Source organism: Hyperoodon ampullatus, assembly GCF_949752795.1.
Source record: "Hyperoodon ampullatus genome assembly, chromosome: 2".
Classification (NCBI taxonomy): domain Eukaryota; kingdom Metazoa; phylum Chordata; class Mammalia; order Artiodactyla; family Ziphiidae; genus Hyperoodon; species Hyperoodon ampullatus.
In genome coordinates, this window is record NC_136915.1 from 112,512,689 (window position 1) to 112,524,504 (window position 11,816).

The window sequence follows — 11,816 nt, forward strand, 5'->3', positions numbered from 1 at the left end:
TCCCTGCCTTATTTCTCCGTTTCAGTGGTTTATGGCAGTGGGAGGATTTCGAAGCTTCTCTAACTTGTAGACAAAGGTTCCGTTTCTTGATTGGGGAAGATGACCCTTTTCTATCTTTCACTTTCCTTGACTTCTAAATCTGCCTGCCTAGTTGCACTTGAACTGGTGGCCATTTATTTGTACATGCTGGTTTGAGAAGGGCCTGGCTACCTGGTGACACCTTTCTCTTTATCTCAAGCCCATCTTATAATGCATTTCCTCTTGATCCATGGCTTGCTAAGTGAAGTATCTTCTCTTCTAAAATGGACTGAAGGAGGGTTGCAGATCATCGCCGATGACTTCCCACCGTCATACTTAGATACGTTTAATAAAGTGATGACCTCAAGGGACCACCTTTCATTGCTTTGCTCCTTCAAATTAAGAACATCCAGCAGTCACATTCCTATGAATTTGGTAAATCTGTTTCACTTCCGGCCACAAGGAGGTCACTACGTGCGTAGCATCACCTACCATAATTCCAATCAGCTGGCAGATCACAACTTAGACTTACAATACAAACCAAGCCTTTTACTCATACCTCCCAAACGTGATATACCACCTGCTCTTACCTAATTTCTCCCAAAGGATCTCTTTGGATTTCTTCAACTTTTGAAGAAAGCTCAGAGGGGTGTTTAAGTATTCTGGCTTCCTGTCCCTTTGAAATTTTTGGAAAACCCTATCTAATAGGCAATGCCATTCAAGTCTCTAATTTTATATGTATTTAATATTTACGAATTATTTAAATACATGTTGTTTCACATCAAATCTAGGGGTAAATTCAAGAGAAACTTGATATTCCTTTTTTAAACATGCAGTCACTGAAGTTCATTGCCATTCATATAAAACTTCTTCATGATTAATAATAATTTTGTTAAAATTTTAACCTACGTTTTACATTTTCCATTTCGCTCACCGTGGAACATATGTCAAATAAGCGTATTTCCTGCTCTACATTCTTCATACAATTTGTCAGTGTGATGGAAGAAAAGTTTGGTGGTTAATTTATGGGTCACCTTCCCTGGCATATGGTCCCCGGTTCTCTGCTGAAACATTATTCTGGGTGTTTCTGTAAGGATGCTTTTGCACGAGAGTATTATTTACATCAGTGGCCTCAGTAAAGGCGGTTGCCCTCTATAGGGTGGGAATTCCTCTTCCAATCCACTGACTGCCTGAATAGAACAAGGCTGACCATCACCGAGGTAAAAGATGATTCTCCTGTTGCATGGGCTTCCAGAAGTCTCTCAGCTCTGCAGATTTTGAGTTTGCCAAACTTTGTAATCTCTCTATCTCTCTCAATCAATCTCTCTCTCTCTCTCTCTGTCTCTCTCTCTATCTCTCACTGTCTCTCACTTTCTGTAACATATTTCTGTATGTATATATATATTTATATTTTGCAATATTTAATTTGAATATTTCATCTGCCTTATCATGTACATGATTACCTATGGTCAATTAAAATTACAAATTTTCCAAATTATTATAAAGTGAAGTTAAAGTAGAAATTACTAATGTTACATGACACATCTGATGTGGAATTATGGCAAATATAATGAGCTTGTAGCAAATAACTGAAGTCAGGATCCAGTGCCCTAGCATGTTCTCCAAATATCTTATTTCTACCTTTTCAGAATTTAGTTGTCAACAGTTCTTCTACAGTTCCTCTCTTCTCTCCTGGACCTGAACACTACTCTTTTCTCTGCTGTCCCCTTGGGCACTGAAGCTTCTTGTGATGGGTCATGGTTGGTGAAGGGTCCTCTCTGCTTTAGAACTAATTTGCAACTCTCATTTTATATTACTGTGGAATGTGGGAACACATGTTTCATGGAATCCTGATGTCGCTCTCACCTGACACGAACACTTCCCTAGACCGCTGTCGTGCACTTAAAATTCCTTTATCAGGAAATAAATCCCTTGTATTCCATAAGTAAATATCAGGTTTCAATTGTGTGAAACCAAAAATAGATATAAGATAACATTTAAGACTCACAGCGTCCCATATAAGTGATTGAGAGTGGGGTTGGGAGTGGAGAGAAGGTCAGAGCATTAAGGTCTGAAATCTAGATGAAATATGGGCTTAGGGCTCATCTGATATACTTGCTTTCTTCTGCTTTTTCCAAACATGCTTTATGACTTTGAAGACAGTAATAGAAAAAGGTTTTCACTGTTTATTCTCTGTCTTCTTTTTCAACCCTCCAGAACCCTCAACCTGCCACATTACCTTCACTGCCCCATATACACAACATAACTGTCCATGTTGGTACTTTGACATGTTGTCCATGTATTTAGTAAGAATCCTTTCATAGCTTTCATAATTCTACCTGCAGTCAGAAGGAAGAACTGGCCTAGTAACGTGTCTTGAGCAACTAATCTGCAAGCTTCTGAGGAATGTCGTTTTATAATGGGAAAGGAGGAAGAAGAGGAGAGAGAGAAAGAGGAGACAATTGAGATTTCAGAGGAGTCACCAGCTAAGCATGTGCCAGAAGTCCAGGACCTAACCTGTCCCTCAAGCTCAGCCACATGTTCACTTCTATAAAACTTTAATTATTATAATAGCTGGTTATAAAAATGAAATTACAGTATATAATTTATAATTGGGAAAACATAAAGTTGTTCAAAAATGAACACGTCTAATAAACTGCCAAGAAACATCACTGCTTATGTTTTGCTGTATTCAGTGTTAGGAGTTTTCTAGTTTCATAAACCCACAGACATGCATACATGTCTTTCAGGTTACTGATTTGTGATCTTTTATCTTTTGCAACATAGATGCCTCCAGCCATAATTTGCTCTCTATACGCTGCATTACATTTATCCCTAAATTTCTTCTATGTTTTCTTTGCATTTTCATTCACCCCATAGAATTTTCTATGTATTTCTTATTTCTTCTTCGAGCCATTGTTTATTTAAGAGTGTGTTTCTATACTCATAGATGTCACAGAAACAGAGAGTAACCTGGTGGTCAGCAGGGGCTGAAGGGTTCAGCAAAAGAGGAGATGTTGGGCAATGGATACAAGCCTGCAGTCATACGATGAAGAAGCTCTGGGAGTCTATGGAACATCATGGTGAGTCCAGTTAATAACACTCAGTTGTGTAGTTAAACTTGCTCAGAAAATAGACCTTAAGCATTCTCATCACACACAGACAGACACACACACAAATACACAGACATACACATATTTAAATGGTTAATGTTGAAGTGATTAATGTATTAAGTGACCAATGGTGGTAATCACTGCACAAAGTACACGTATGTCAAATCATCCCATTATGCACCGTAAATATGTCCAATTTAATTTGTCAATTATACCTCAAAAATTCCGAATCGAAAAGATGAAAGAAGAACCCTCCTACAAAACAGTAACAAAGTTTGAGAATCTTTGGGTTCCTTCTCCTCCTTGCCTCTCTTAGGCTCTGATACTGTTCTCTGAGAGAGCTTCCCTTAACAATTCTTCTCTGTGGGCCGTGTATCCCTCTCACAGTGGATAATCCCTTCTAGTCACCTGTACTGACCACATCTGAAAGTGGTAGGGTATAAATTGGGGAAAGAGGGCTGGAATGTCATTACAATTCTTGAAAAATCAGTCTTTTTCGTTTTGGCACATAGTTTATTTAGTTGTCATTTCCCTCAAAAACTTATTAGACACCGGACATCATTCATTCCTCCAATCATTTCTGTGTCCCAGGGACCACACTCAGGTCCTTTTCTGGAAGTAATTTTCTGGCCTGATTAAATTGCTGCCTTGGTCCCTGAACATAATTTAACTACCATGAGGCTGCCTGGCACATAGTTGGAAAGACTACAACTTCTGTCTCTTTTCTCTGTTGTTACAGTCAACTGAAATTGGACTTCAAGTTCAAAACCACTTCTAACCTCATCTCTTACTCTTTACGGCTTACAAGTGTTGACTTTCCTAATTCAACAAGGTTTTGAATATCTGTGCTGTATTTTTTCCTATTCATTTTTTTTTTTATTTCTGACCTGCCAACCAGAATTTTTTTTCCTGAACATATATTTATTGAAATACCCCGATCAAGTCAACAAGTGACCAATATTTGGTCTGCCTCTCAGAATACCATGGACAAAATTTACTGCAAATATTTTCCCATTGAATAAAATGTATCACCACATTTATGGCTTCCAGTATCAGATTCCTTGCTTAACACCTCCAGACTCTACGCCAATGCCATAATTTTAAGATATGTTACAGAAGCATCCCTTCTCAAACACTAATTTCTGTGTCAGGTCAAATAACACTAGCTACAGGAGAGACAACTCCCAAATATCAGTGTTGATATCTCACTCATACAATTGTCTCATAAGCGTCGGGCAGTAATCGGGACATCGTTTTTTTTCCTGCAGTTCTGGCATCTTGGACTCCTTTACTTCTAGGACCACAAGAAGAGATATGCTTAAAGAACACATCCCTTTTCACCGCTTACTGGACCTGTAAGCTACTCACTTAGAAAACAAGCTGCATAGCAACAGTCATTTTGTAAATCTAGATAAAGAGTGGAATCCCCAGTGTACCTCAAAAGTGGGGTCAAATCAGTCAAGAAAGCAATTTCAGACGTGAAAAAATATAATAAGACACTGAGGTTGTTGAGTTTTGCAGTAAGAAGAACGTGTTGTGCACATGGAGAGCAGGCAGCACTGTGCATGGTAAGGACCCTTGAAACTTCCCTTTATTTGTACTGCCCATGTTTTCAGAACTACTATAATTTTATGCAGAATATCCCAATAATTTCCCAAAGCCTTTAATATTTCATATGATATTATAAATACCGTTATTTTGGAAAAGAATAGGAACACAGAATATGCAAGTGTAATATAGTTTAAGAATCACCTTATGCGCTGTACTAGGTATGTCTGAACCTCTTTCCTTCTAGAGCAAACATTGTGGTGGTGGTGATGGTGGTTACAGGCATGATGACACAGACAATGATAATTGGCCTCCTCAAAAAGTCCCAAATATGTGCCCGGCATTTTGGTAACTGAATTACACACATTCATGTAAATTTTATGCCTAAGCCTGTTGGCACTGTATATGTGATTTTCCCCACATTTTAATAAAGGGATTGAACTTCTGAGGAGTTAAATAATTTGTTGCTCAAATCAATCAAACAATAATTAAGAAAATAACCTGGATATGAAATTATATACAAATAATCATGGATATAACTCAAAATTCGTATAACACTGGTTGTGGGAGCCTGAAATTTGGATCGAAAAAGGATAGAAATCAACCAAAATTATGATATGATATGGCTAAAAGCAGGTTTTAAAAGAAAGAAAATACTTTTACCATCACAAAAATGAAGTGTGTTTTATTCAGGAAATGGAGGATAAGTAACAATTGCTCATCTGGTAGAAACCGCTGCCCAGGTGACAGACAGACACAGAAGACAGTGAGAGAATCCTCAGAGGGTACCCAGGAGGAGAGATACTGCTCTTCCTTCTGAGGCTCTGTGATGCTTTCTTGAATACCTCCCAGAGGGAAGCAGCATAGCAGACTCAGATAGGAAACCTCTGACCGTCAAGAATCACCACACTCACACTGAAGGCTGAAGGGTGGAAAGCTTCTTCTGTATCCATGATAGACTTTGAAGAGAAGATGAAGGTGGGGCTGTGGAACTAGGTGAGCCGATTGTCCTTATCCTTTCCAGATGCAGATAAAAGCTGAAGCTGTTACTTGTTCTTGGGTGGGCACTTCTGCTGGCATTGCTGGGGAGGTGTCACAGGAGGGCATTTCTCAGTGCACTTTATAGGTGGGCAAGGGTCTGAACCCTTGGTAGGTGAGCAAGGATCAGGGCACTTAGTTGGGCACACTGGAGTTTGCTTGTCCTGCTGCTTGCATTGCTGCTGTTGAGAAGACATTTTTCTGGGGTCTTAATATCTGAAAGAAAGTATATGACCGTGTTCACAAGAAGGAATTCCTTCAGAGAGAAGAGCCAAAGCTTTTATAACTCAAATAGACAGTATCTCTCCAATCTCTAAGTACGGGTTTTAATCTCTTTAATACCTTTTAATGAATTTCTGACTTCTCTCTCGTTCTTTAGCAAATCTATTCATCAGCCCGGAGAAAACATTGTCTTTTCTCATACAACATTTCCAAAGAAAATAGCTTTCTTTAAAAGAAACAAGCAATGTTTTCTCTTTGGGTTTCTTTCTTCTTCTTTTTTTTAATGAAAACGTCATCTTCAAAAACGGCCATCACAAATTCTAGATTCCTGGGCTAGCTCACAAGCAATTTCTATCACCATTTTTTCTTATCAGGTCCCGACAGGATTACTTATGTACAAAGCAAAGGGCAATCAGGATGAATGTAAGGGCATCACACCTTCTAAGATAAATGCCTCTGAAATCACAGCAGAGGTCTGAGAGAAAGGCATAGAAAAACGTAAATACTTTACTCTTTATCCCTTCATGTCAAAATTTCCTGTTAATTTCTTTTTCAATAGAGGAATTCAAACTATGTTTCAGAAATCTACTAAATACAATAGAACATTGGGCGCAGATTCCAAGTTCCCAACCACTAAGGAGCATTACACCCATGATCATAACTTTGGACCCATCAAATTTGCTGTCTCCAGCATAAACTCAACATTCAGGGGCCCGAGAACAAAGTTGAACTGAAGAATCAGACTCACCAGGATATCCAAAGTCAATCGGAACTCGAGCAGAAGGAAGATAGCTGTCGTGCAGCAGAGGCCCTTTTTATTGGGGTTTGCTGCCCCACCCAGGGGGAAGCGGAGCTACCAAAACTGGCCTGATTCAGTCATTTCCCAACCAAATGCAAATCCATCCTTAACTGGCTTGGCAGGGACTCTGAAAACAGGTAATGTCCTGCGCCAGCATCTCCTCACTAGATTATGTTCTCATGACTCACAGAGTCCCTGACTTATTTCTCCGTTTCAGTGGTTTATGGCAGTGGGAGGATTTCGAAGCTTCTCTAACTTGTAGACAAAGGTTCCGTTTCTTGATTGGGGAAGATGACCCTTTTCTATCTTTCACTTTCCTTGACTTCTAAATCTGCCTGCCTAGTTGCACTTGAACTGGTGGCCATTTATTTGTACATGCTGGTTTGAGAAGGGCCTGGCTACCTGGTGACACCTTTCTCTTTATCTCAAGCCCATCTTATAATGCATTTCCTCTTGATCCATGGCTTGCTAAGTGAAGTATCTTCTCTTCTAAAATGGACTGAAGGAGGGTGGCAGATCATCTCCGATGACTTCCCACCGTCATACTTAGATACGTTTAATAAAGTGATGACCTCAAGGGACCAACTTTCATTGCTTTGCTCCTTCAAATTAAGAATATCCAGCAGTCACATTCCTATGAATTTGGTAAATCTGTTTCACTTCCGGCCACAAGGAGGTCACTACGTGCGTAGCATCACCTACCATAATTCCAATCAGCTGGCAGATCACAACTTAGACTTACAATACAAACCAAGCCTTTTACTCATACCTCCCAAACGTGATATACCACCTGCTCTTACCTAATTTCTCCCAAAGGATCTCTTTGGATTTCTTCAACTTTTGAAGAAAGCTCAGAGGGGTGTTTAAGTATTCTGGCTTCCTGTCCCTTTGAAATTTTTGGAAAACCCTATCTAATAGGCAATGCCATTCAAGTCTCTAATTTTATATGTATTTAATATTTACGAATTATTTAAATACATGTCGTTTCACATCAAATCTAGGGGTAAATTCAAGAGAAACTTGATATTCCTTTTTTAAACATGCAGTCACTGAAGTTCATTGCCATTCATATAGAACTTCTTCATGATTAATAATAATTTTGTTAAAATTTTAACCTACGTTTTACATTTTCCATTTCGCTCACCGTGGAACATATGTCAAATAAGCGTATTTCCTGCTCTACATTCTTCATACAATTTGTCACTGTGATGGAAGAAAAGCTTGGTGGTTAATTTATGGGTCACCTTCCCTGGCAATATGGTCCCCGGTTCTCTGCTGAAACATTATTCTGGGTGTTTCTGTAAGGATGCTTTTGCACGAGAGTATTATTTACATCAGTGGTCTGAGTAAAGGCGGTTGCCCTCTATAGGGTGGGAATTCCTCTTCCAATCCACTGACTGCCTGAATAGAACAAAGCTGACCATCACCGAGGTAAAAGATGATTCTCCTGTTGCATGGGCTTCCAGAAGTCTCTCAGCTCTGCAGATTTTGAGTTTGCCAAACTTTGTAATCTCTCTATCTCTCTCAAACAATCTCTCTCTCTCTCTCTGTCTCTCTCTCTCTATCTCTCACTGTCTTTCACTTTCTGTAACATATTTCTGTATGTATATATATATTTATATTTTGCAATATTTAATTTGAATATTTCATCTGCCTTATCATGTACATGATTACCTATGGTCAATTAAAATTACAAATTTTCCAAATTACTATAAAGTGAAGTTAAAGTAGAAATTACTAATGTTACATGACACATCTGATGTGGAATTATGACAAATATAATGAGCTTGTAGCAAATAACTGAAGTCAGGATCCAGTGCCCTAGCATGTTCTCCAAATATCTTATTTCTACCTTTTCAGAATTTAGTTGTCAACAGTTCTCTACAGTTCCTCTCTTCTCTCCTGGACCTGAACACTACTCTTTTCTCTGCTGTCCCCTTGGGCACTGAAGCTTCTTTTGATGGGTCATGGTTGGTGAAGGGCCCTGTCTGGTTTAGAACTAATTTGCAACTCTCATTTTATATTACTGTGGAATGTGGGAACACATGTTTCATGGAATCAGGATGTCCCTCTCACCTGACACGAACACTTCCCTAGACCGCTGTCGTGCGCTTAAAATTCCTTTATCAGGAAATAAATCCCTTGTATTCCATAAGTAAATATCAGGTTTCAATTGTGTGAAACCAAAAATAGATATAAGATAACATTTAAGACTCACAGCATCACATATAAGTGATTGAGAGTGGGGTTGGGAGTGGAGAGAAGGTCAGAGCATTAAGGTCTGAAATCTAGATGAAATATGGGCTTAGGGCTCATCTGATATACTTGCTTTCTTCTGCTTTTTCCAAACATGCTTTATGACTTTGAAGACAGTAATAGAAAAAGGTTTTCACTGTTTATTCTCTGTCTTCTTTTTCAACCCTCCAGAACCCTCAACCTGCCACATTACCTTCACTGCCCCATATATACAACATAACTGTCCATGTTGATACTTTGACATGTTGCCCATGCATTTAGTAAGAATCCTTTCATAGCTTTCATAATTCTACCTGCAGTCAGAAGGAAGAACTGGCCTAGTAACGTGTCTTGAGCAACTAATCTGCAAGCTTCTGAGGAATGTCGTTTTATAATGGGAAAGGAGGAAGAAGAGGAGAGAGAGAAAGAGGAGACAATTGAGATTTCAGAGGAGTCAACAGCTAAGCATGTGCCAGAAGTCCAGGACCTAACCTGTCCCTCAAGCTCAGCCACATGTTCACTTCTATAAAACTTTAATTATTATAATAGCTGGTTATAAAAATGAAATTACAGTATATAATTTATAATTGGGAAAACATAAAGTTGTTCAAAAATGAACACGTCTAATAAACTGCCAAGAAACATCACTGCTTATATTTTGCTGTATTCAGTGTTAGGAGTTTTCTAGTTTCATAAACCCACAGACATGCATACATGTCTTTCAGGTTACTGATTTGTGATCTTTTATCTTTTGCAACATAGATGCCTCCAGCCATAATTTGCTCTCTATACGCTGCATTACATTTATCCCTAAATTTCTTCTATGTTTTCTTTGCATTTTCATTCACCCCATAGAATTTTCTATGTATTTCTTATTTCTTCTTCGAGCCATTGTTTATTTAAGAGTGTGTTTCTATACTCATAGATGTCACAGAAACAGAGAGTAAACTGGTGGTCAGCAGGGGCTGAAGGGTTCAGCAAAAGAGGAGATGTTGGGCAATGGATACAAGCCTGCAGTCATACGATGAAGAAGCTCTGGGAGTCTATGGAACATCATGGTGAGTCTAGTTAATAACACTCAGTTGTGTAGTTAAACTTGCTCAGAAAATAGACCTTAAGCATTCTCATCACACACACACACACACACACACACACAAATACACAGACATAGACATATTTAAATGGTTAATGTTGAAGTGATTAATGTATTAAGTGACCAATGGTGGTAATCACTGCACAAAGTACACGTATGTCAAATCATCCCATTATGCACCGTAAATATGTCCAATTTAATTTGTCAATTATACCTCAAAAATTCCGAATCGAAAAGATGAAAGAAGAACCCTCCTACAAAACAGTAACAAAGTTTGAGAATCTTTGGGTTCCTTCTCCTCCTTGCCTCTCTTAGGCTCTGATACTGTTCTCTGAGAGAGCTTCCCTTAACAATTCTTCTCTGTGGGCCGTGTATCCCTCTCACAGTGGATAATCCCTTCTAGTCACCTGTACTGACCACATCTGAAAGTGGTAGGGTATAAATTGGGGAAAGAGGGCTGGAATGTCATTACAATTCTTGAAAAATCAGTCTTTTTCGTTTTGGCACATAGTTTATTTAGTTGTCATTTCCCTCAAAAACTTATTAGACACCGGACATCATTCATTCCTCCAATCATTTCTGTGTCCCAGGGACCACACTCAGGTCCTTTTCTGGAAGTAATTTTCTGGCCTGATTAAATTGCTGCCTTGGTCCCTGAACATAATTTAACTACCATGAGGCTGCCTGGCACATAGTTGGAAAGACTACAACTTCTGTCTCTTTTCTCTGTTGTTACAGTCAACTGAAATTGGACTTCAAGTTCAAAACCACTTCTAACCTCATCTCTTACTCTTTACGGCTTACAAGTGTTGACTTTCCTAATTCAACAAGGTTTTGAATATCTGGGCTGTATTTTTTCCTATTCATTTTTTTTTTTATTTCTGACCTGCCAACCAGAATTTTTTTTCCTGAACATATATTTATTGAAATACCCCGATCAAGTCAACAAGTGACCAATATTTGGTCTGCCTCTCAGAATACCATGGACAAAATTTACTGCAAATATTTTCCCATTGAATAAAATGTATCACCACATTTATGGCTTCCAGTATCAGATTCCTTGCTTAACACCTCCAGACTCTACGCCAATGCCATAATTTTAAGATATGTTACAGAAGCATCCCTTCTCAAACACTAATTTCTGTGTCAGGTCAAATAACACTAGCTACAGGAGAGACAACTCCCAAATATCAGTGTTGATATCTCACTCATACAATTGTCTCATAAGCATCGGGCAGTAATCGGGACATCGTTTTTTTTCCTGCAGTTCTGGCATCTTGGACTCCTTTACTTCTAGGACCACAAGAAGAGATATGCTTAAAGAACACATCCCTTTTCACCGCTTACTGGACCTGTAAGCTACTCACTTAGAAAACAAGCTGCATAGCAACAGTCATTTTGTAAATCTAGATAAAGAGTGGAATCCCCAGTGTACCTCAAAAGTGGGGTCAAATCAGTCAAGAAAGCAATTTCAGACGTGAAAAAATATAATAAGACACTGAGGTTGTTGAGTTTTGCAGTAAGAAGAACGTGTTGTGCACATGGAGAGCAGGCAGCACTGTGCATGGTAAGGACCCTTGAAACTTCCCTTTATTTGTACTGCCCATGTTTTCAGAACTACTATAATTTTATGCAGAATATCCCAATAATTTCCCAAAGCCTTTAATATTTCATATGATATTATAAATACCGTTATTTTGGAAAAGAATAGGAACACAGAATATGCAAGTGTAATATAGTTTAAGAATCA

At 38.6% G+C, this 11,816-nt stretch overlaps 1 long non-coding RNA gene across 1 annotated transcript; it reads right to left on the reverse strand.

Annotated features, from left to right (window-relative positions):
- Positions 1-5,349: 5,349 nt before the first annotated feature.
- Positions 5,350-6,930, reverse strand: LOC307047762. Its single transcript, XR_013810691.1, has 2 exons — positions 6,688-6,930; positions 5,350-5,933 (listed from the first exon to the last, which is right to left on the reverse strand). It is a non-coding gene; the product is annotated as an uncharacterized lncRNA (long non-coding RNA).
- Positions 6,931-11,816: the final 4,886 nt, after the last annotated feature.